A 21,648-nucleotide genomic window follows, 5' to 3' on the forward strand; every position below is an offset into this window, starting at 1 on the left:
TCGCGGACTGTCAGCAAGCTCAATCCTCTCAGCAGTAGGGAGCGGCCAGACTCGAGCCACGGGGCAGGAAGTGCACCCACGTCTCAGGGCATCGGAGCTCGGGTGCCCCAGGAAGAGCCCAGAATGTGACGGTGTAGTCTCGTGGCACAAGTCCCCGTGGCCAAACTTCTAGGTTTCTTCAAAGAAGTTCCGTTTACCCCCACAAGGTTTCTACCAGGAACCTTGTCGAGCCAGAGGCGATGCCCTTGGATCACACAGAAAGCTATTGGCATTGGAGATATTCCAATGCCCAAACTGGCAGGGCAAACCCTTGCAGCAACTGGGTTACTTGCCCTGGCGCCTTGTATTTTCGCCCCCAGGCCCGTCAGTGACATGACCGCGGAGAAACCTGAGACCCATTCATTTGTTCAGAGTTCCAAGCAGTGCATTTATGGGAGTCATCATCAATCCACCTGCTCAAAGGCTGCACGTTCAAAGTCGCAGGCTCCACTGCGGGGCAGCCACCGATCTCAATCATGTCAGCAGTCAGGAGTGGCCAGAGGCGACCCACGGGGCTGCAAATGGAGCTAAGGATCATGGCATCAGATCTGGGGTTCCCCTGCAAGAGCCAAGAAGGTGAGGGTGTAGTCTCAGTGCACAAGTCCCCGTGGCCAAACATCTAGGTTTCTGCAAAGAAGTTCCACTCACCACCACAAGGTTCCTACGAGGAGCCTCAAGGACTTCACGCCAAAACCACGCTGAGACTCTTTTGCCTTGACTTGCCTCACCTTGCCGCACTCTCCTCACTTCGCCAGGTATCATGGACTATACAGAGGGCCCAATGCTGCTGCAGGTGTTTGTTCCCTGGCACTCCACCACATGCCTCAGGGTGACAGAACACAGGGATGTTTGAGAAAAGTGAACGGGCGCACAGAGGCAAAGGGTGATACCGCCCACCGACGTGCGCTATATCTCCCCTCAACATTTCATTTGCAGTCCATCATGTCTGTGTGTCCACAGCCAAACGTGAATGCATCGTGGCACAGATGCCTTCAGAGCGCACGGGCATCAGCACAAAGAGCACAGTCGTCCATCAACGCCCCGGTATGGGCCTTGAACTTTCCTGCCTGAGCCACCTCCCCGCTGACACAGCATAAGGATGTCATCCTGAACTGCTGAGACACCCTCAGGGGAACTGGGATTACTCAGCGTAAGAGCCACTGCCCTCTGGGGAACCAAACCACTCCTGGCGCATACGCTTCCACACAATGGATTCACCCGCAAGGGGAAATGTGGTCCCTGAGATCTTCCACAAGGGAACGGCCCTTGGCCAAATGGGACGACCTCCAACAAAAGCAGCTTGTAGGGACCGGTGACAAAACGCACCAGAGGAACTCCTGGACTGAACAATGGAGATTCACCTGCAGCCAGACTTCCTGGCCTGCTGCCAAGACTGGCAACCTACCCTTGGCCCACACACAAAGCTAATGGCATCGGAACCATTCCGACGCCCAACGTGGCGGGGCAAACCCTTGCAGCAATTGTGTAACTTGCAGTGGTGTCTGGTACTTTCACCCTCTGGGCCCATCAGTGACGTGACATTGGGGAAACCCTGAGGCCCAGGTCCTCTACAAGCAACTTGTTACCCACAGCCATGCAACGACAGAACCCAGACAACAGCCTAGACACTTGAACCGGTATGACTTGTCTAGCCTGTGGCCAGGCTCGCCGGTTACCACAGTCTCGACGCACCAGCGGGTGGCAGGAAAAATGACACCCACACCACACATCCTCTCCTGCCCTTAAACCTGCAGCCTTTCCTTGGCAGCCAACTCCCTTGTTTCTGCACGGTGGCACCCAATGACCTCCGGGTAGAGCTCCAATCCTCAGGGAACGCTATGTGGGCCGGGTATAGAAACGATGCCTGGCTGTCCTCAGGAACACCTTCACATCTTCAACACAGGGGGAACGTGGTCAGACAGGGACAAAACACCCCAAGGCCTCCAAATCGGCCCCCATGAGAAGACACCATACTGTGCCATGAAGGCAACCATTCGCTGGCACAAGAACCCGCCATGAAGCAAATCGACCAGGGAGAGGAAAGAGGCGGGACAGTCCACAAATGTGCTCCCGTATTCCCTCCCTACACGTGCCTCCAGATGCTCCTGAGGGAATCCCAAATGTGTTCCGGGAACCCCATGGCCACCGTCGATCTATCCACCCACCAGTAAACCTGTGGGCTTAGCCAGCCATCTCACGTGTCTCTTTCACTCGCCTTGCCTTACTCTCTCTCCACCGGGATCCCAACGTGTCACGGCAAGATGCCAGAGCCACCCCTCACCAAAGAAGCTTGCCGTGACCAAGTTTGACTAAGGCATTTTCCAGCCCCTTCACACAGCACACACAAGCAGGACACAACCCGAGGAGGAGCCATCAGATTGGCCAAACTCCCAGGAACAGTGGCCCATTTGATTTCTCCCCTCAGCAGGAGAAACCTAAACTGCATCTGGTCTCCCAAGCAGAACATGACAAAGAAGCCTGCCCTAGGCCTGGAATCCTGTTCTGACCCTGAGCCTACAGACTTCTGTTTCTTTGAGGCCACAAGGCAATGACCAGCAGGTGGGGGCAGCCTGTAGAACTCAAGTGCAGGTGGCAGGACGAGCAATGGCTCACGCTTCCTCTCCTACCTGCATGCTGAACCGTGGCAGGGGACAGCAGTCCTGGCTAGACCAAGGAACCCAGAGACGGCACGCTGTCCCAAGCCTTCCCACCTGGATTGGCATCCCAGGCTCCTTTCCCAATGGCTCTTCTCCCCAGGAGATGACCACAACCCTCAACTTGAACAACGTGGCTGTAGATACCCACGGCCGCAAATGCAACGTGAACCTCTCCCTACTTTCCTTTGGGGAGCCACGTGCTGGACCTCAGTTCCAACGAGGAGACGGTAGGGATTTCTCACTCATTTTGTTCAGATTTCCAAGGAATGCATTTGTGGGAGTCATCATCGATCCAAGCACATGCTCAAACGGTGGACATGCAAAGTTGCAGATTCCACCATGGGACGGCCAGCGAGCTGAATCATATCAGCGTTACGGAAGTGGCCAGCAGAGCCGAGCCACGGGTCAGGAAATGCAGCCAGTTCTCAGGGCATCAAAGCTCGTGTTCCCCGAGAAAAGACCAGAAGGTGAGGGTGTAGCCCCGGTGCACACGTTCCCATCGCCAAACCTTTAGGTTTAGCAAAGAAGTGTCGCTTACCGCAACAAGGGTTAAAGCAGGATCCTCATGGAATGCACGCCAACACCCCTCTGAGACTCCTTCGGCTGGCCTCGCCTTGCCACACCGTCCTCACTTCAACGGGTATCAGGGATTATACGGATGGCCCCAGGCTGCTGCTGGCATTCCTTCCCTGGCATTCCACCTGGCTCGGGGTGAGAGAACACACGCATGCTTGAGGAGGGTGCACAGGCGCACCGAGGGAAAGGGCGATACCACCCAGCATTGTGTGTTCTATCTCTCCTCAACATTTCATTTACTGTCCATCTTGCCTGTGTGTCCGCAGGCAAACGTGAAAGCATCGTGGCACTGGCGCCTTCAGAGCGTGCGGCCATCAGGACAAAGAGTGCCACCGACCAACAACCCCCTGGTCTCGGGCCCTGAAATTCCTCTCCTGAGCAATCTGCCCTCCATCACAGCAAAAGGATGTCTTCCTGATCCCCTGAGACACCCTCAGGACAACTGTGCCCCCTCAGCCTAAGAGCAAGTGCCCTCTATGGGAACAAACACGCGTTTGGCCCTTATGATTAAACACAGTGGACACGCCCTCAAGGGGAGAGATCTTCCATAAGGGAAGGGCCCTTGGCTGAATAAGACAACCTCCATCAAAAGCGGCTCGTAGGGACCCGTGACAAAGGGCACCTGAAGAACCCCTGGACTGATCAAGGGAGACTCACCAGCAGGCATACTTCCTGGTCTCCTGCCAAGCCAGAGGAACTTCCCTAGGACCGCAACCAAAGCTAATGGCAAGGGAGCCATTCCAATGCCCAAAATGGCGGGCCAAACACTTGCAGCAACTGGGTAACTTATCGTAGCACCTTGCACATTCGCATTCTTCCCTTCAAGGAAAAGACCTTGGAGAAACCATGAGACCCAGGTCCTCCAGAACCAACGTGTCACCCACAGCCGTGCAATGAGAGAACGCACCCAACATCCTGGACCCTTGAACCGGCATGGCTTCTCTGGCTTGAAGCCATGCATGCTGGAGATCACAGGCTCGCAGCACCAGAAGGTGACAGGACAAAATGACCCCTGCAGCACACATTCACTCCAGCCCTTAAACCTGTAGCGTTTCCTTGGCGGCCGACTCCCTTCTTTCTGCATGGTTGGGCCCAAAGACCTCCGGGAAGAGCTCCAAACCTCAGGGAATGCTATGCCGACCTGGTATAGCAATGACGCTGGGCTGTCCTAAGGAACACCTTAACATCCTCATCATAGGGGCAATGAGGCCACACAGGGACAAAACATCCCAACGGCTCCAAATCGGTCCCAGTGAGAAGACACCATACTGTGCCGTGAAGGCACCATTCGCTGGAACAAGGACCCGCCGTGAAGCACATTGAGAAAGGAGAGGAAAAGGTTGGGATGGTCCACGAATGTGCACCTGTATTCCTTCCCTACACGGGGCTCCAAATGCTCCTGAAGATATCCCAAAAGAGCTCCGGGAAGCCTATGTCCACCGACATATCCACCCATACCGATCTATCCACCCAACAGTAAGCCTGTGGGCTTAGCCAACACTCTCCCGTGTATTTCCCGCTCGCCTTGCCTTGCTCTCTCCACCAGGATCCAAACGAATCCACTCTTCACCTAAGTAGCTTGATATCCCCTGGATTTGCCTAAGGCACTTTCCAAACTCTCCACACACAACACACAAGCAGGACACAACCCAAGGAGGCGCCATCAGCGTCGCCCAAATCCCGGGGAAAGTGGCCCATTTGATTTCCCCTGACCATCAGGGCAAACCTAAACTATATCCCACCTTCCAAGCTGAACATGACATAGACGCCTGGCCTGGCCAGGACTCCTTCTCTGACCCTGAGTGCAGAGACTTCTGTTTCCTTGCGGGAACAAGGCAACGACCTGAGCTTGAGGGTGGCCTGTAGATCTCAATGGCAAGCCAGAGGAGTACCAGTGGCTCACGCTTCCTTTCGCACCCGCACGCTGACCGCGGCAGGGGATAGCAGTTCTGGCTAGACTCAGGTGCCCAGAGACGTCAAGTTGTCCTTAGCCTTCCCACGTAGATGGACATCCCAGGCTCCTTTCCACATGGCTCTTTCTGCACGAGAACCCCGCCACCCTCCACTTGAACAATGTTGCTGCGCACGCCCACAGTAGCAAATGCAACATGGACCTCTCCCTAATTTTCCTTTGGGAGCCACATGCTGGACCACAGTTAGGATGAGAAGACGGTAGGTATTGCTCATTCATTCTGTTTAGATTTCCAAGGAATGCATTTATGGGAGTCCTCAGAGATCCACGCTCCTGCTCAAAGGCTGGACGTGCAAAGTCGCGGACTGTCAGCAAGCTCAATCCTCTCAGCAGTAGGGAGCGGCCAGACTCGAGCCACGGGGCAGGAAGTGCACCCACGTCTCAGGGCATCGGAGCTCGGGTGCCCCAGGAAGAGCCCAGAATGTGACGGTGTAGTCTCGTGGCACAAGTCCCCGTGGCCAAACTTCTAGGTTTCTTCAAAGAAGTTCTGTTTACCCCCACAAGGTTTCTACCAGGAACCTTGTCGAGCCAGAGGCGATGCCCTTGGATCACACAGAAAGCTATTGGCATTGGAGATATTCCAATGCCCAAACTGGCAGGGCAAACCCTTGCAGCAACTGGGTTACTTGCCCTGGCGCCTTGTATTTTCGCCCCCAGGCCCGTCAGTGACATGACCGCGGAGAAACCTGAGACCCATTCATTTGTTCAGAGTTCCAAGCAGTGCATTTATGGGAGTCATCATCAATCCACCTGCTCAAAGGCTGCACGTTCAAAGTCGCAGGCTCCACTGCGGGGCAGCCACCGATCTCAATCATGTCAGCAGTCAGGAGTGGCCAGAGGCGACCCACGGGGCTGCAAATGGAGCTAAGGATCATGGCATCAGATCTGGGGTTCCCCTGCAAGAGCCAAGAAGGTGAGGGTGTAGTCTCAGTGCACAAGTCCCCGTGGCCAAACATCTAGGTTTCTGCAAAGAAGTTCCACTCACCACCACAAGGTTCCTACGAGGAGCCTCAAGGACTTCACGCCAAAACCACGCTGAGACTCTTTTGCCTTGACTTGCCTCACCTTGCCGCACTCTCCTCACTTCGCCAGGTATCATGGACTATACAGAGGGCCCAATGCTGCTGCAGGTGTTTGTTCCCTGGCACTCCACCACATGCCTCAGGGTGACAGAACACAGGGATGTTTGAGAAAAGTGAACGGGCGCACAGAGGCAAAGGGTGATACCACCCACCGATGTGCGCTATATCTCCCCTCAACATTTCATTTGCAGTCCATCATGTCTGTGTGTCCACAGCCAAACGTGAATGCATCGTGGCACAGATGCCTTCAGAGTGCACGGGCATCAGCACAAAGAGCATGGCCGTCCATCAACCCCGTGGTATGGGCCTTGAACTTTCCTGCCTGAGCCACCTCCCCGCCGACACAGCATAAGGATGTCATCCTGAACTGCTGAGACACCCTCAGGGGAACTGGGATTACTCAGCGTAAAAGCCACTGCCCTCTGGGGAACCAAACCACTCCTGGCGCATACGCTTCCACACAATGGATTCACCCTCAAGGGGAAATGTGGTCCCTGAGATCTTCCACAAGGGAACAGCCCTTGGCCAAATGGGACGACCTCCAACAAAAGCAGCTTGTAGGGACCGGTGACAAAACGCACCAGAGGAACTCCTGGACTGAACAATGGAGATTCACCTGCAGCCAGACTTCCTGGCCTGCTGCCAAGACTGGCAACCTACCCTTGGCCCACACACAAAGCTAATGGCATCGGAACCATTCCGACGCCCAACGTGGCGGGGCAAACCCTTGCAGCAATTGTGTAACTAGCAGTGGTGTCTGGTACTTTCACCCTCTGGGCCCATCAGTGACGTGACATTGGGGAAACCCTGAGGCCCAGGTCCTCTACAAGCAACTTGTTACCCACAGCCATGCAACGACAGAACCCAGACAACAGCCTAGACACTTGAACCGGTATGACTTGTCTAGCCTGTGGCCAGGCTCGCCGGTTACCACAGTCTCGACGCACCAGCGGGTGGCAGGAAAAATGACACCCACACCACACATCCTCTCCTGCCCTTAAACCTGCAGCCTTTCCTTGGCAGCCAACTCCCTTGTTTCTGCACGGTGGCACCCTATGACCTCCGGGTAGAGCTCCAATCCTCAGGGAACGCTATGTGGGCCGGGTATAGAAACGATGCCTGGCTGTCCTCAGGAACACCTTCACATCTTCAACACAGGGGGAACGTGGTCAGACAGGGACAAAACACCCCAAGGCCTCCAAATCGGCCCCCATGAGAAGACACCATACTGTGCCATGAAGGCAACCATTCGCTGGCACAAGAACCCGCCATGAAGCAAATCGACCAGGGAGAGGAAAGAGGCGGGACAGTCCACAAATGTGCTCCCGTATTCCCTCCCTACACGTGCCTCCAGATGCTCCTGAGGGAATCCCAAATGTGTTCCGGGAACCCCATGGCCACCGTCGATCTATCCACCCACCAGTAAACCTGTGGGCTTAGCCAGCCATCTCACGTGGCTCTTTCACTCGCCTTGCCTTACTCTCTCTCCACCGGGATCCCAACGTGTCACGGCAAGATGCCAGAGCCACCCCTCACCAAAGAAGCTTGCCGTGACCAAGTTTGACTAAGGCATTTTCCAGCCCCTTCACACAGCACACACAAGCAGGACACAACCCGAGGAGGAGCCATCAGATTGGCCAAACTCCCAGGAACAGTGGCCCATTTGATTTCTCCCCTCAGCAGGAGAAACCTAAACTGCATCTGGTCTCCCAAGCAGAACATGACAAAGAAGCCTGCCCTAGGCCTGGAATCCTGTTCTGACCCTGAGCCTACAGACTTCTGTTTCTTTGAGGCCACAAGGCAATGACCAGCAGGTGGGGGCAGCCTGTAGAACTCAAGTGCAGGTGGCAGGATGAGCAATGGCTCACGCTTCCTCTCCTACCTGCATGCTGAACCGTGGCAGGGGACAGCAGTCCTGGCTAGACCAAGGAACCCAGAGACGGCACGCTGTCCCAAGCCTTCCCACCTGGATTGGCATCCCAGGCTCCTTTCCCAATGGCTCTTCTCCCCAGGAGATGACCACAACCCTCAACTTGAACAACGTGGCTGTAGACACCCACGGCCGCAAATGCAACGTGAACCTCTCCCTACTTTCCTTTGGGGAGCCACGTGCTGGACCTCAGTTCCAACGAGGAGACGGTAGGGATTTCTCACTCATTTTGTTCAGATTTCCAAGGAATGCATTTGTGGGAGTCATCATCGATCCAAGCACATGCTCAAACGGTGGACATGCAAAGTTGCAGATTCCACCATGGGACGGCCAGCGAGCTGAATCATATCAGCGTTACGGAAGTGGCCAGCAGAGCCGAGCCACGGGTCAGGAAATGCAGCCAGTTCTCAGGGCATCAAAGCTCGTGTTCCCCGAGAAAAGACCAGAAGGTGAGGGTGTAGCCCCGGTGCACACGTTCCCATCGCCAAACCTTTAGGTTTGGCAAAGAAGTGTCGCTTACCGCAACAAGGTTTAAAGCAGGATCCTCATGGAATGCACGCCAACACCCCTCTGAGACTCCTTCGGCTGGCCTCGCCTTGCCACACCGTCCTCACTTCAACGGGTATCAGGGATTATACGGATGGCCCCAGGCTGCTGCTGGCATTCCTTCCCTGGCATTCCACCTGGCTCTGGGTGAGAGAACACACGCATGCTTGAGGAGGGTGCACAGGCGCACCGAGGGAAAGGGCGATACCACCCAGCATTGTGTGTTCTATCTCTCCTCAACATTTCATTTACTGTCCATCTTGCCTGTGTGTCCGCAGGCAAACGTGAAAGCATCGTGGCACTGGCGCCTTCAGAGCGTGCGGCCATCAGGACAAAGAGTGCCACCGACCAACAACCCCCTGGTCTCGGGCCCTGAAATTCCTCTCCTGAGCAATCTGCCCTCCATCACAGCAAAAGGATGTCTTCCTGATCCCCTGAGACACCCTCAGGACAACTGTGCCCCCTCAGCCTAAGAGCAAGTGCCCTCTATGGGAACAAACACGCGTTTGGCCCTTATGATTAAACACAGTGGACACGCCCTCAAGGGGAGAGATCTTCCATAAGGGAAGGGCCCTTGGCTGAATAAGACGACCTCCATCAAAAGTGGCTCGAAGGGACCCGTGACAAAGGGCACCTGAAGAACCCCTGGACTGATCAAGGGAGACTCACCAGCAGGCATACTTCCTGGTCTCCTGCCAAGCCAGAGGAACTTCCCTAGGACCGCAACCAAAGCTAATGGCAAGGGAGCCATTCCAATGCCCAAAATGGCGGGCCAAACACTTGCAGCAACTGGGTAACTTATCGTAGCACCTTGCACATTCGCATTCTTCCCTTCAAGGACAAGACCTTGGAGAAACCATGAGACCCAGGTCCTCCAGAACCAACGTGTCACCCACAGCCGTGCAATGAGAGAACGCACCCAACATCCTGGACCCTTGAACCGGCATGGCTTCTCTGGCTTGAAGCCATGCATGCTGGAGATCACAGGCTCGCAGCACCAGAAGGTGGCAGGACAAAATGACCCCTGCAGCACACATTCACTCCAGCCCTTAAACCTGTAGCGTTGCCTTGGCGGCCGACTCCCTTCTTACTGCATGGTTGGGCCCAAAGACCTCCGGGAAGAGCTCCAAACCTCAGGGAATGCTATGCCGACCTGGTATAGCAATGACGCTGGGCTGTCCTAAGGAACACCTTAACATCCTCAACATAGGGGCAATGAGGCCACACAGGGACAAAACATCCCAACGGCTCCAAATCGGTCCCAGTGAGAAGACACCATACTGTGCCGTGAAGGCACCATTCGCTGGAACAAGGACCCGCCGTGAAGCACATTGAGAAAGGAGAGGAAAAGGTTGGGATGGTCCACGAATGTGCACCTGTATTCCTTCCCTACACGGGGCTCCAAATGCTCCTGAAGATATCCCAAAAGAGTTCCGGGAACCCTATGTCCACCGACATATCCACCCATACCGATCTATCCACCCAACAGTAAGCCTGTGGGCTTAGCCAACACTCTCCCGTGTATTTCCCGCTCGCCTTGCCTTGCTCTCTCCACCAGGATCCAAACGAATCCACCCCTCACCTAAGTAGCTTGATATCCCCTGGATTTGCCTAAGGCACTTTCCAAACTCTCCACACACAACACACAAGCAGGACACAACCCAAGGAGGCGCCATCAGCGTCGCCCAAATCCCGGGGACAGTGGCCCATTTGATTTCCCCCGACCATCAGGGCAAACCTAAACTATATCCCACCTCCCAAGCTGAACATGACATAGACGCCTGGCCTGGCCAGGACTCCTTCTCTGACCCTGAGTGCAGAGACTTCTGTTTCCTTGCGGGAACAAGGCAACGACCTGAGCTTGAGGGTGGCCTGTAGATCTCAATGGCAAGCCAGAGGAGTACCAGTGGCTCACGCTTCCTTTCGCACCCGCACGCTGACCGCGGCAGGGGATAGCAGTTCTGGCTAGACTCAGGTGCCCAGAGACGTCAAGTTGTCCTTAGCCTTCCCACGTAGATGGACATCCCAGGCTCCTTTCCACATGGCTCTTTCTGCACGAGAAGCCCACCACCCTCCACTTGAACAATGTTGCTGCGCACGCCCACAGTAGCAAATGCAACATGGACCTCTCCCTAATTTTCCTTTGGGAGCCACGTGCTGGACCTCAGTTAGGATGAGAAGACGGTAGGTATTGCTCATTCATTCTGTTTAGATTTCCAAGGAATGCATTTATGGGAGTCCTCACTGATCCACGCTCCTGCTCAAAGGCTGGACGTGCAAAGTCGCGGACTGTCAGCAAGCTCAATCCTCTCAGCAGTAGGGAGCGGCCAGACTCGAGCCACGGGGCAGGAAGTGCACCCACGTCTCAGGGCATCGGAGCTCGGGTGCCCCAGGAAGAGCCCAGAATGTGACGGTGTAGTCTCGTGGCACAAGTCCCCGTGGCCAAACTTCTAGGTTTCTTCAAAGAAGTTCCGTTTACCCCCACAAGGTTTCTACCAGGAACCTTGTCGAGCCAGAGGTGATGCCCTTGGATCACACAGAAAGCTATTGGCATCGGAGATATTCCAATGCCCAAACTGGCAGGGCAAACCCTTGCAGCAACTGGGTTACTTGCCCTGGCGCCTTGTATTTTCGCCCCCAGGCCCGTCAGTGACATGACCGCGGAGAAACCTGAGACCCATTCATTTGTTCAGAGTTCCAAGCAGTGCATTTATGGGAGTCATCATCAATCCACCTGCTCAAAGGCTGCACGTTCAAAGTCGCAGGCTCCACTGCGGGGCAGCCACCGATCTCAATCATGTCAGCAGTCAGGAGTGGCCAGAGGCGACCCACGGGGCTGCAAATGGAGCTAAGGATCATGGCATCAGATCTGGGGTTCCCCTGCAAGAGCCAAGAAGGTGAGGGTGTAGTCTCAGTGCACAAGTCCCCGTGGCCAAACATCTAGGTTTCTGCAAAGAAGTTCCACTCACCACCACAAGGTTCCTACGAGGAGCCTCAAGGACTTCACGCCAAAACCACGCTGAGACTCTTTTGCCTTGACTTGCCTCACCTTGCCGCACTCTCCTCACTTCGCCAGGTATCATGGACTATACAGAGGGCCCAATGCTGCTGCAGGTGTTTGTTCCCTGGCACTCCACCACATGCCTCAGGGTGACAGAACACAGGGATGTTTGAGAAAAGTGAACGGGCGCACAGAGGCAAAGGGTGATACCGCCCACCGACGTGCGCTATATCTCCCCTCAACATTTCATTTGCAGTCCATCATGTCTGTGTGTCCACAGCCAAACGTGAATGCATCGTGGCACAGATGCCTTCAGAGCGCACGGGCATCAGCACAAAGAGCACAGTCGTCCATCAACGCCCCGGTATGGGCCTTGAACTTTCCTGCCTGAGCCACCTCCCCGCCGACACAGCATAAGGATGTCATCCTGAACTGCTGAGACACCCTCAGGGGAACTGGGATTACTCAGCGTAAGAGCCACTGCCCTCTGGGGAACGAAACCACTCCTGGCGCATACGCTTCCACACAATGGATTCACCCTCAAGGGGAAATGTGGTCCCTGAGATCTTCCACAAGGGAACGGCCCTTGGCCAAATGGGACGACCTCCAACAAAAGCAGCTTGTAGGGACCGGTGACAAAACGCACCAGAGGAACTCCTGGACTGAACAATGGAGATTCACCTGCAGCCAGACTTCCTGGCCTGCTGCCAAGACTGGCAACCTACCCTTGGCCCACACACAAAGCTAATGGCATCGGAACCATTCCGACGCCCAACGTGGCGGGGCAAACCCTTGCAGCAATTGTGTAACTTGCAGTGGTGTCTGGTACTTTCACCCTCTGGGCCCATCAGTGACGTGACATTGGGGAAACCCTGAGGCCCAGGTCCTCTACAAGCAACTTGTTACCCACAGCCATGCAACGACAGAACCCAGACAACAGCCTAGACACTTGAACCGGTATGACTTGTCTAGCCTGTGGCCAGGCTCGCCGGTTACCACAGTCTCGACGCACCAGCGGGTGGCAGGAAAAATGACACCCACACCACACATCCTCTCCTGCCCTTAAACCTGCAGCCTTTCCTTGGCAGCCAACTCCCTTGTTTCTGCACGGTGGCACCCAATGACCTCCGGGTAGAGCTCCAATCCTCAGGGAACGCTATGTGGGCCGGGTATAGAAACGATGCCTGGCTGTCCTCAGGAACACCTTCACATCTTCAACACAGGGGGAACGTGGTCAGACAGGGACAAAACACCCCAAGGCCTCCAAATCGGCCCCCATGAGAAGACACCATACTGTGCCATGAAGGCAACCATTCGCTGGCACAAGAACCCGCCATGAAGCAAATCGACCAGGGAGAGGAAAGAGGCGGGACAGTCCACAAATGTGCTCCCGTATTCCCTCCCTACACGTGCCTCCAGATGCTCCTGAGGGAATCCCAAATGTGTTCCGGGAACCCCATGGCCACCGTCGATCTATCCACCCACCAGTAAACCTGTGGGCTTAGCCAGCCATCTCACGTGTCTCTTTCACTCGCCTTGCCTTACTCTCTCTCCACCGGGATCCCAACGTGTCACGGCAAGATGCCAGAGCCACCCCTCACCAAAGAAGCTTGCCGTGACCAAGTTTGACTAAGGCATTTTCCAGCCCCTTCACACAGCACACACAAGCAGGACACAACCCGAGGAGGAGCCATCAGATTGGCCAAACTCCCAGGAACAGTGGCCCATTTGATTTCTCCCCTCAGCAGGAGAAACCTAAACTGCATCTGGTCTCCCAAGCAGAACATGACAAAGAAGCCTGCCCTAGGCCTGGAATCCTGTTCTGACCCTGAGCCTACAGACTTCTGTTTCTTTGAGGCCACAAGGCAATGACCAGCAGGTGGGGGCAGCCTGTAGAACTCAAGTGCAGGTGGCAGGACGAGCAATGGCTCACGCTTCCTCTCCTACCTGCATGCTGAACCGTGGCAGGGGACAGCAGTCCTGGCTAGACCAAGGAACCCAGAGACGGCACGCTGTCCCAAGCCTTCCCACCTGGATTGGCATCCCAGGCTCCTTTCCCAATGGCTCTTCTCCCCAGGAGATGACCACAACCCTCAACTTGAACAACGTGGCTGTAGACACCCACGGCCGCAAATGCAACGTGAACCTCTCCCTACTTTCCTTTGGGGAGCCACGTGCTGGACCTCAGTTCCAACGAGGAGACGGTAGGGATTTCTCACTCATTTTGTTCAGATTTCCAAGGAATGCATTTGTGGGAGTCATCATCGATCCAAGCACATGCTCAAACGGTGGACATGCAAAGTTGCAGATTCCACCATGGGACGGCCAGCGAGCTGAATCATATCAGCGTTACGGAAGTGGCCAGCAGAGCCGAGCCACGGGTCAGGAAATGCAGCCAGTTCTCAGGGCATCAAAGCTCGTGTTCCCCGAGAAAAGACCAGAAGGTGAGGGTGTAGCCCCGGTGCACACGTTCCCATCGCCAAACCTTTAGGTTTAGCAAAGAAGTGTCGCTTACCGCAACAAGGGTTAAAGCAGGATCCTCATGGAATGCACGCCAACACCCCTCTGAGACTCCTTCGGCTGGCCTCGCCTTGCCACACCGTCCTCACTTCAACGGGTATCAGGGATTATACGGATGGCCCCAGGCTGCTGCTGGCATTCCTTCCCTGGCATTCCACCTGGCTCGGGGTGAGAGAACACACGCATGCTTGAGGAGGGTGCACAGGCGCACCGAGGGAAAGGGCGATACCACCCAGCATTGTGTGTTCTATCTCTCCTCAACATTTCATTTACTGTCCATCTTGCCTGTGTGTCCGCAGGCAAACGTGAAAGCATCGTGGCACTGGCGCCTTCAGAGCGTGCGGCCATCAGGACAAAGAGTGCCACCGACCAACAACCCCCTGGTCTCGGGCCCTGAAATTCCTCTCCTGAGCAATCTGCCCTCCATCACAGCAAAAGGATGTCTTCCTGATCCCCTGAGACACCCTCAGGACAACTGTGCCCCCTCAGCCTAAGAGCAAGTGCCCTCTATGGGAACAAACACGCGTTTGGCCCTTATGATTAAACACAGTGGACACGCCCTCAAGGGGAGAGATCTTCCATAAGGGAAGGGCCCTTGGCTGAATAAGACGACCTCCATCAAAAGCGGCTCGAAGGGACCCGTGACAAAGGGCACCTGAAGAACCCCTGGACTGATCAAGGGAGACTCACCAGCAGGCATACTTCCTGGTCTCCTGCCAAGCCAGAGGAACTTCCCTAGGACCGCAACCAAAGCTAATGGCAAGGGAGCCATTCCAATGCCCAAAATGGCGGGCCAAACACTTGCAGCAACTGGGTAACTTATTGTAGCACCTTGCACATTCGCATTCTTCCCTTCAAGGACAAGACCTTGGAGAAACCATGAGACCCAGGTCCTCCAGAACCAACGTGTCACCCACAGCCGTGCAATGAGAGAACGCACCCAACATCCTGGACCCTTGAACCGGCATGGCTTCTCTGGCTTGAAGCCATGCATGCTGGAGATCACAGGCTCGCAGCACCAGAAGGTGGCAGGACAAAATGACCCCTGCAGCACACATTCACTCCAGCCCTTAAACCTGTAGCGTTGCCTTGGCGGCCGACTCCCTTCTTACTGCATGGTTGGGCCCAAAGACCTCCGGGAAGAGCTCCAAACCTCAGGGAATGCTATGCCGACCTGGTATAGCAATGACGCTGGGCTGTCCTAAGGAACACCTTAACATCCTCAACATAGGGGCAATGAGGCCACACAGGGACAAAACATCCCAACGGCTCCAAATCGGTCCCAGTGAGAAGACACCATACTGTGCCGTGAAGGCACCATTCGCTGGAACAAGGACCCGCCGTGAAGCACATTGAGAAAGGAGAGGAAAAGGTTGGGATGGTCCACGAATGTGCACCTGTATTCCTTCCCTACACGGGGCTCCAAATGCTCCTGAAGATATCCCAAAAGAGTTCCGGGAACCCTATGTCCACCGACATATCCACCCATACCGATCTATCCACCCAACAGTAAGCCTGTGGGCTTAGTCAACACTCTCCCGTGTATTTCCCGCTTGCCTTGCCTTGCTCTCTCCACCAGGATCCAAACGAATCCACCCCTCACCTAAGTAGCTTGATATCCCCTGGATTTGCCTAAGGCACTTTCCAAACTCTCCACACACAACACACAAGCAGGACACAACCCAAGGAGGCGCCATCAGCGTCGCCCAAATCCCGGGGACAGTGGCCCATTTGATTTCCCCCGACCATCAGGGCAAACCTAAACTATATCCCACCTCCCAAGCTGAACATGACATAGACGCCTGGCCTGGCCAGGACTCCTTCTCTGACCCTGAGTGCAGAGACTTCTGTTTCCTTGCGGGAACAAGGCAACGACCTGAGCTTGAGGGTGGCCTGTAGATCTCAATGGCAAGCCAGAGGAGTACCAGTGGCTCACGCTTCCTTTCGCACCCGCACGCTGACCGCGGCAGGGGATAGCAGTTCTGGCTAGACTCAGGTGCCCAGAGACGTCAAGTTGTCCTTAGCCTTCCCACGTAGATGGACATCCCAGGCTCCTTTCCACATGGCTCTTTCTGCACGAGAAGCCCGCCACCCTCCACTTGAACAATGTTGCTGCGCACGCCCACAGTAGCAAATGCAACATGGACCTCTCCCTAATTTTCCTTTGGGAGCCACGTGCTGGACCTCAGTTAGGATGAGAAGACGGTAGGTATTGCTCATTCATTCTGTTTAGATTTCCAAGGAATGCATTTATGGGAGTCCTCACTGATCCACGCTCCTGCTCAAAGGCTGGACGTGCAAAGTCGCGGACTGTCAGCAAGCTCAATCCTCTCAGCAGTAGGGAGCGGCCAGACTCGAGCCACGGGGCAGGAAGTGCACCCACGTCTCAGGGCATCGGAGCTCGGGTGCCCCAGGAAGAGCCCAGAATGTGACGGTGTAGTCTCGTGGCACAAGTCCCCGTGGCCAAACTTCTAGGTTTCTTCAAAGAAGTTCCGTTTACCCCCACAAGGTTTCTACCAGGAACCTTGTCGAGCCAGAGGCGATGCCCTTGGATCACACAGAAAGCTATTGGCATTGGAGATATTCCAATGCCCAAACTGGCAGGGCAAACCCTTGCAGCAACTGGGTTACTTGCCCTGGCGCCTTGTATTTTCGCCCCCAGGCCCGTCAGTGACATGACCGCGGAGAAACCTGAGACCCATTCATTTGTTCAGAGTTCCAAGCAGTGCATTTATGGGAGTCATCATCAATCCACCTGCTCAAAGGCTGCACGTTCAAAGTCGCAGGCTCCACTGCGGGGCAGCCACCGATCTCAATCATGTCAGCAGTCAGGAGTGGCCAGAGGCGACCCACGGGGCTGCAAATGGAGCTAAGGATCATGGCATCAGATCTGGGGTTCCCCTGCAAGAGCCAAGAAGGTGAGGGTGTAGTCTCAGTGCACAAGTCCCCGTGGCCAAACATCTAGGTTTCTGCAAAGAAGTTCCACTCACCACCACAAGGTTCCTACGAGGAGCCTCAAGGACTTCACGCCAAAACCACGCTGAGACTCTTTTGCCTTGACTTGCCTCACCTTGCCGCACTCTCCTCACTTCGCCAGGTATCATGGACTATACAGAGGGCCCAATGCTGCTGCAGGTGTTTGTTCCCTGGCACTCCACCACATGCCTCAGGGTGACAGAACACAGGGATGTTTGAGAAAAGTGAACGGGCGCACAGAGGCAAAGGGTGATACCGCCCACCGACGTGCGCTATATCTCCCCTCAACATTTCATTTGCAGTCCATCATGTCTGTGTGTCCACAGCCAAACGTGAATGCATCGTGGCACAGATGCCTTCAGAGCGCACGGGCATCAGCACAAAGAGCACAGTCGTCCATCAACGCCCCGGTATGGGCCTTGAACTTTCCTGCCTGAGCCACCTCCCCGCCGACACAGCATAAGGATGTCATCCTGAACTGCTGAGACACCCTCAGGGGAACTGGGATTACTCAGCGTAAGAGCCACTGCCCTCTGGGGAACCAAACCACTCCTGGCGCATACGCTTCCACACAATGGATTCACCCTCAAGGGGAAATGTGGTCCCTGAGATCTTCCACAAGGGAACGGCCCTTGGCCAAATGGGACGACCTCCAACAAAAGCAGCTTGTAGGGACCGGTGACAAAACGCACCAGAGGAACTCCTGGACTGAACAATGGAGATTCACCTGCAGCCAGACTTCCTGGCCTGCTGCCAAGACTGGCAACCTACCCTTGGCCCACACACAAAGCTAATGGCATCGGAACCATTCCGACGCCCAACGTGGCGGGGCAAACCCTTGCAGCAATTGTGTAACTTGCAGTGGTGTCTGGTACTTTCACCCTCTGGGCCCATCAGTGACGTGACATTGGGGAAACCCTGAGGCCCAGGTCCTCTACAAGCAACTTGTTACCCACAGCCATGCAACGACAGAACCCAGACAACAGCCTAGACACTTGAACCGGTATGACTTGTCTAGCCTGTGGCCAGGCTCGCCGGTTACCACAGTCTCGACGCACCAGCGGGTGGCAGGAAAAATGACACCCACACCACACATCCTCTCCTGCCCTTAAACCTGCAGCCTTTCCTTGGCAGCCAACTCCCTTGTTTCTGCACGGTGGCACCCAATGACCTCCGGGTAGAGCTCCAATCCTCAGGGAACGCTATGTGGGCCGGGTATAGAAACGATGCCTGGCTGTCCTCAGGAACACCTTCACATCTTCAACACAGGGGGAACGTGGTCAGACAGGGACAAAACACCCCAAGGCCTCCAAATCGGCCCCCATGAGAAGACACCATACTGTGCCATGAAGGCAACCATTCGCTGGCACAAGAACCCGCCATGAAGCAAATCGACCAGGGAGAGGAAAGAGGCGGGACAGTCCACAAATGTGCTCCCGTATTCCCTCCCTACACGTGCCTCCAGATGCTCCTGAGGGAATCCCAAATGTGTTCCGGGAACCCCATGGCCACCGTCGATCTATCCACCCACCAGTAAACCTGTGGGCTTAGCCAGCCATCTCACGTGGCTCTTTCACTCGCCTTGCCTTACTCTCTCTCCACCGGGATCCCAACGTGTCACGGCAAGATGCCAGAGCCACCCCTCACCAAAGAAGCTTGCCGTGACCAAGTTTGACTAAGGCATTTTCCAGCCCCTTCACACAGCACACACAAGCAGGACACAACCCGAGGAGGAGCCATCAGATTGGCCAAACTCCCAGGAACAGTGGCCCATTTGATTTCTCCCCTCAGCAGGAGAAACCTAAACTGCATCTGGTCTCCCAAGCAGAACATGACAAAGAAGCCTGCCCTAGGCCTGGAATCCTGTTCTGACCCTGAGCCTACAGACTTCTGTTTCTTTGAGGCCACAAGGCAATGACCAGCAGGTGGGGGCAGCCTGTAGAACTCAAGTGCAGGTGGCAGGACGAGCAATGGCTCACGCTTCCTCTCCTACCTGCATGCTGAACCGTGGCAGGGGACAGCAGTCCTGGCTAGACCAAGGAACCCAGAGACGGCACGCTGTCCCAAGCCTTCCCACCTGGATTGGCATCCCAGGCTCCTTTCCCAATGGCTCTTCTCCCCAGGAGATGACCACAACCCTCAACTTGAGCAACGTGGCTGTAGACACCCACGGCCGCAAATGCAACGTGAACCTCTCCCTACTTTCCTTTGGGGAGCCACGTGCTGGACCTCAGTTCCAACGAGGAGACGGTAGGGATTTCTCACTCATTTTGTTCAGATTTCCAAGGAATGCATTTGTGGGAGTCATCATCGATCCAAGCACATGCTCAAACGGTGGACATGCAAAGTTGCAGATTCCACCATGGGACGGCCAGCGAGCTGAATCATATCAGCGTTACGGAAGTGGCCAGCAGAGCCGAGCCACGGGTCAGGAAATGCAGCCAGTTCTCAGGGCATCAAAGCTCGTGTTCCCCGAGAAAAGACCAGAAGGTGAGGGTGTAGCCCCGGTGCACACGTTCCCATCGCCAAACCTTTAGGTTTAGCAAAGAAGTGTCGCTTACCGCAACAAGGGTTAAAGCAGGATCCTCATGGAATGCACGCCAACACCCCTCTGAGACTCCTTCGGCTGGCCTCGCCTTGCCACACCGTCCTCACTTCAACGGGTATCAGGGATTATACGGATGGCCCCAGGCTGCTGCTGGCATTCCTTCCCTGGCATTCCACCTGGCTCGGGGTGAGAGAACACACGCATGCTTGAGGAGGGTGCACAGGCGCACCGAGGGAAAGGGCGATACCACCCAGCATTGTGTGTTCTATCTCTCCTCAACATTTCATTTACTGTCCATCTTGCCTGTGTGTCCGCAGGCAAACGTGAAAGCATCGTGGCACTGGCGCCTTCAGAGCGTGCGGCCATCAGGACAAAGAGTGCCACCGACCAACAACCCCCTGGTCTCGGGCCCTGAAATTCCTCTCCTGAGCAATCTGCCCTCCATCACAGCAAAAGGATGTCTTCCTGATCCCCTGAGACACCCTCAGGACAACTGTGCCCCCTCAGCCTAAGAGCAAGTGCCCTCTATGGGAACAAACACGCGTTTGGCCCTTATGATTAAACACAGTGGACACGCCCTCAAGGGGAGAGATCTTCCATAAGGGAAGGGCCCTTGGCTGAATAAGACGACCTCCATCAAAAGCGGCTCGAAGGGACCCGTGACAAAGGGCACCTGAAGAACCCCTGGACTGATCAAGGGAGACTCACCAGCAGGCATACTTCCTGGTCTCCTGCCAAGCCAGAGGAACTTCCCTAGGACCGCAACCAAAGCTAATGGCAAGGGAGCCATTCCAATGCCCAAAATGGCGGGCCAAACACTTGCAGCAACTGGGTAACTTATCGTAGCACCTTGCACATTCGCATTCTTCCCTTCAAGGACAAGACCTTGGAGAAACCATGAGACCCAGGTCCTCCAGAACCAACGTGTCACCCACAGCCGTGCAATGAGAGAACGCACCCAACATCCTGGACCCTTGAACCGGCATGGCTTCTCTGGCTTGAAGCCATGCATGCTGGAGATCACAGGCTCGCAGCACCAGAAGGTGGCAGGACAAAATGACCCCTGCAGCACACATTCACTCCAGCCCTTAAACCTGTAGCGTTGCCTTGGCGGCCGACTCCCTTCTTACTGCATGGTTGGGCCCAAAGACCTCCGGGAAGAGCTCCAAACCTCAGGGAATGCTATGCCGACCTGGTATAGCAATGACGCTGGGCTGTCCTAAGGAACACCTTAACATCCTCAACATAGGGGCAATGAGGCCACACAGGGACAAAACATCCCAACGGCTCCAAATCGGTCCCAGTGAGAAGACACCATACTGTGCCGTGAAGGCACCATTCGCTGGAACAAGGACCCGCCGTGAAGCACATTGAGAAAGGAGAGGAAAAGGTTGGGATGGTCCACGAATGTGCACCTGTATTCCTTCCCTACACGGGGCTCCAAATGCTCCTGAAGATATCCCAAAAGAGTTCCGGGAACCCTATGTCCACCGACATATCCACCCATACCGATCTATCCACCCAACAGTAAGCCTGTGGGCTTAGTCAACACTCTCCCGTGTATTTCCCGCTTGCCTTGCCTTGCTCTCTCCACCAGGATCCAAACGAATCCACCCCTCACCTAAGTAGCTTGATATCCCCTGGATTTGCCTAAGGCACTTTCCAAACTCTCCACACACAACACACAAGCAGGACACAACCCAAGGAGGCGCCATCAGCGTCGCCCAAATCCCGGGGACAGTGGCCCATTTGATTTCCCCCGACCATCAGGGCAAACCTAAACTATATCCCACCTCCCAAG

The 21,648-nt window shown here is 55.2% G+C and overlaps 11 non-coding genes across 11 annotated transcripts; all 11 read right to left on the reverse strand.

Annotated features, from left to right (window-relative positions):
• Positions 1–358: 358 nt before the first annotated feature.
• On the reverse strand, positions 359–450 carry LOC132358814 (small nucleolar RNA SNORD116). The gene has a single exon (XR_009500556.1). It is a non-coding gene; the product is annotated as a small nucleolar RNA SNORD116 (small nucleolar RNA).
• A 2,448-nt stretch (positions 451–2,898) lies between these two features.
• LOC132358840 (small nucleolar RNA SNORD116) lies at positions 2,899–2,990 on the reverse strand. The gene has a single exon (XR_009500580.1). It is a non-coding gene; the product is annotated as a small nucleolar RNA SNORD116 (small nucleolar RNA).
• Positions 2,991–5,419: 2,429 nt separating this feature from the next.
• LOC132358797 (small nucleolar RNA SNORD116) lies at positions 5,420–5,511 on the reverse strand. Its single transcript, XR_009500540.1, has one exon. It is a non-coding gene; the product is annotated as a small nucleolar RNA SNORD116 (small nucleolar RNA).
• A 389-nt stretch (positions 5,512–5,900) lies between these two features.
• LOC132358815 (small nucleolar RNA SNORD116) lies at positions 5,901–5,992 on the reverse strand. The gene has a single exon (XR_009500557.1). It is a non-coding gene; the product is annotated as a small nucleolar RNA SNORD116 (small nucleolar RNA).
• A 2,448-nt stretch (positions 5,993–8,440) lies between these two features.
• On the reverse strand, positions 8,441–8,532 carry LOC132358843 (small nucleolar RNA SNORD116). Its single transcript, XR_009500582.1, has one exon. It is a non-coding gene; the product is annotated as a small nucleolar RNA SNORD116 (small nucleolar RNA).
• A 2,429-nt stretch (positions 8,533–10,961) lies between these two features.
• On the reverse strand, positions 10,962–11,053 carry LOC132358878 (small nucleolar RNA SNORD116). Its single transcript, XR_009500617.1, has one exon. It is a non-coding gene; the product is annotated as a small nucleolar RNA SNORD116 (small nucleolar RNA).
• Positions 11,054–11,442: 389 nt separating this feature from the next.
• Positions 11,443–11,534, reverse strand: LOC132358816 (small nucleolar RNA SNORD116). The gene has a single exon (XR_009500558.1). It is a non-coding gene; the product is annotated as a small nucleolar RNA SNORD116 (small nucleolar RNA).
• A 2,448-nt stretch (positions 11,535–13,982) lies between these two features.
• LOC132358844 (small nucleolar RNA SNORD116) lies at positions 13,983–14,074 on the reverse strand. Its single transcript, XR_009500583.1, has one exon. It is a non-coding gene; the product is annotated as a small nucleolar RNA SNORD116 (small nucleolar RNA).
• Positions 14,075–16,503: 2,429 nt separating this feature from the next.
• LOC132358879 (small nucleolar RNA SNORD116) lies at positions 16,504–16,595 on the reverse strand. Its single transcript, XR_009500618.1, has one exon. It is a non-coding gene; the product is annotated as a small nucleolar RNA SNORD116 (small nucleolar RNA).
• A 389-nt stretch (positions 16,596–16,984) lies between these two features.
• LOC132358817 (small nucleolar RNA SNORD116) lies at positions 16,985–17,076 on the reverse strand. Its single transcript, XR_009500559.1, has one exon. It is a non-coding gene; the product is annotated as a small nucleolar RNA SNORD116 (small nucleolar RNA).
• Positions 17,077–19,524: 2,448 nt separating this feature from the next.
• Positions 19,525–19,616, reverse strand: LOC132358845 (small nucleolar RNA SNORD116). Its single transcript, XR_009500584.1, has one exon. It is a non-coding gene; the product is annotated as a small nucleolar RNA SNORD116 (small nucleolar RNA).
• Positions 19,617–21,648: the final 2,032 nt, after the last annotated feature.

The sequence above is a fragment of the Balaenoptera ricei genome, unplaced genomic scaffold (genome assembly GCF_028023285.1).
Source record: "Balaenoptera ricei isolate mBalRic1 unplaced genomic scaffold, mBalRic1.hap2 scaffold_417, whole genome shotgun sequence".
NCBI classification, from domain to species: domain Eukaryota; kingdom Metazoa; phylum Chordata; class Mammalia; order Artiodactyla; family Balaenopteridae; genus Balaenoptera; species Balaenoptera ricei.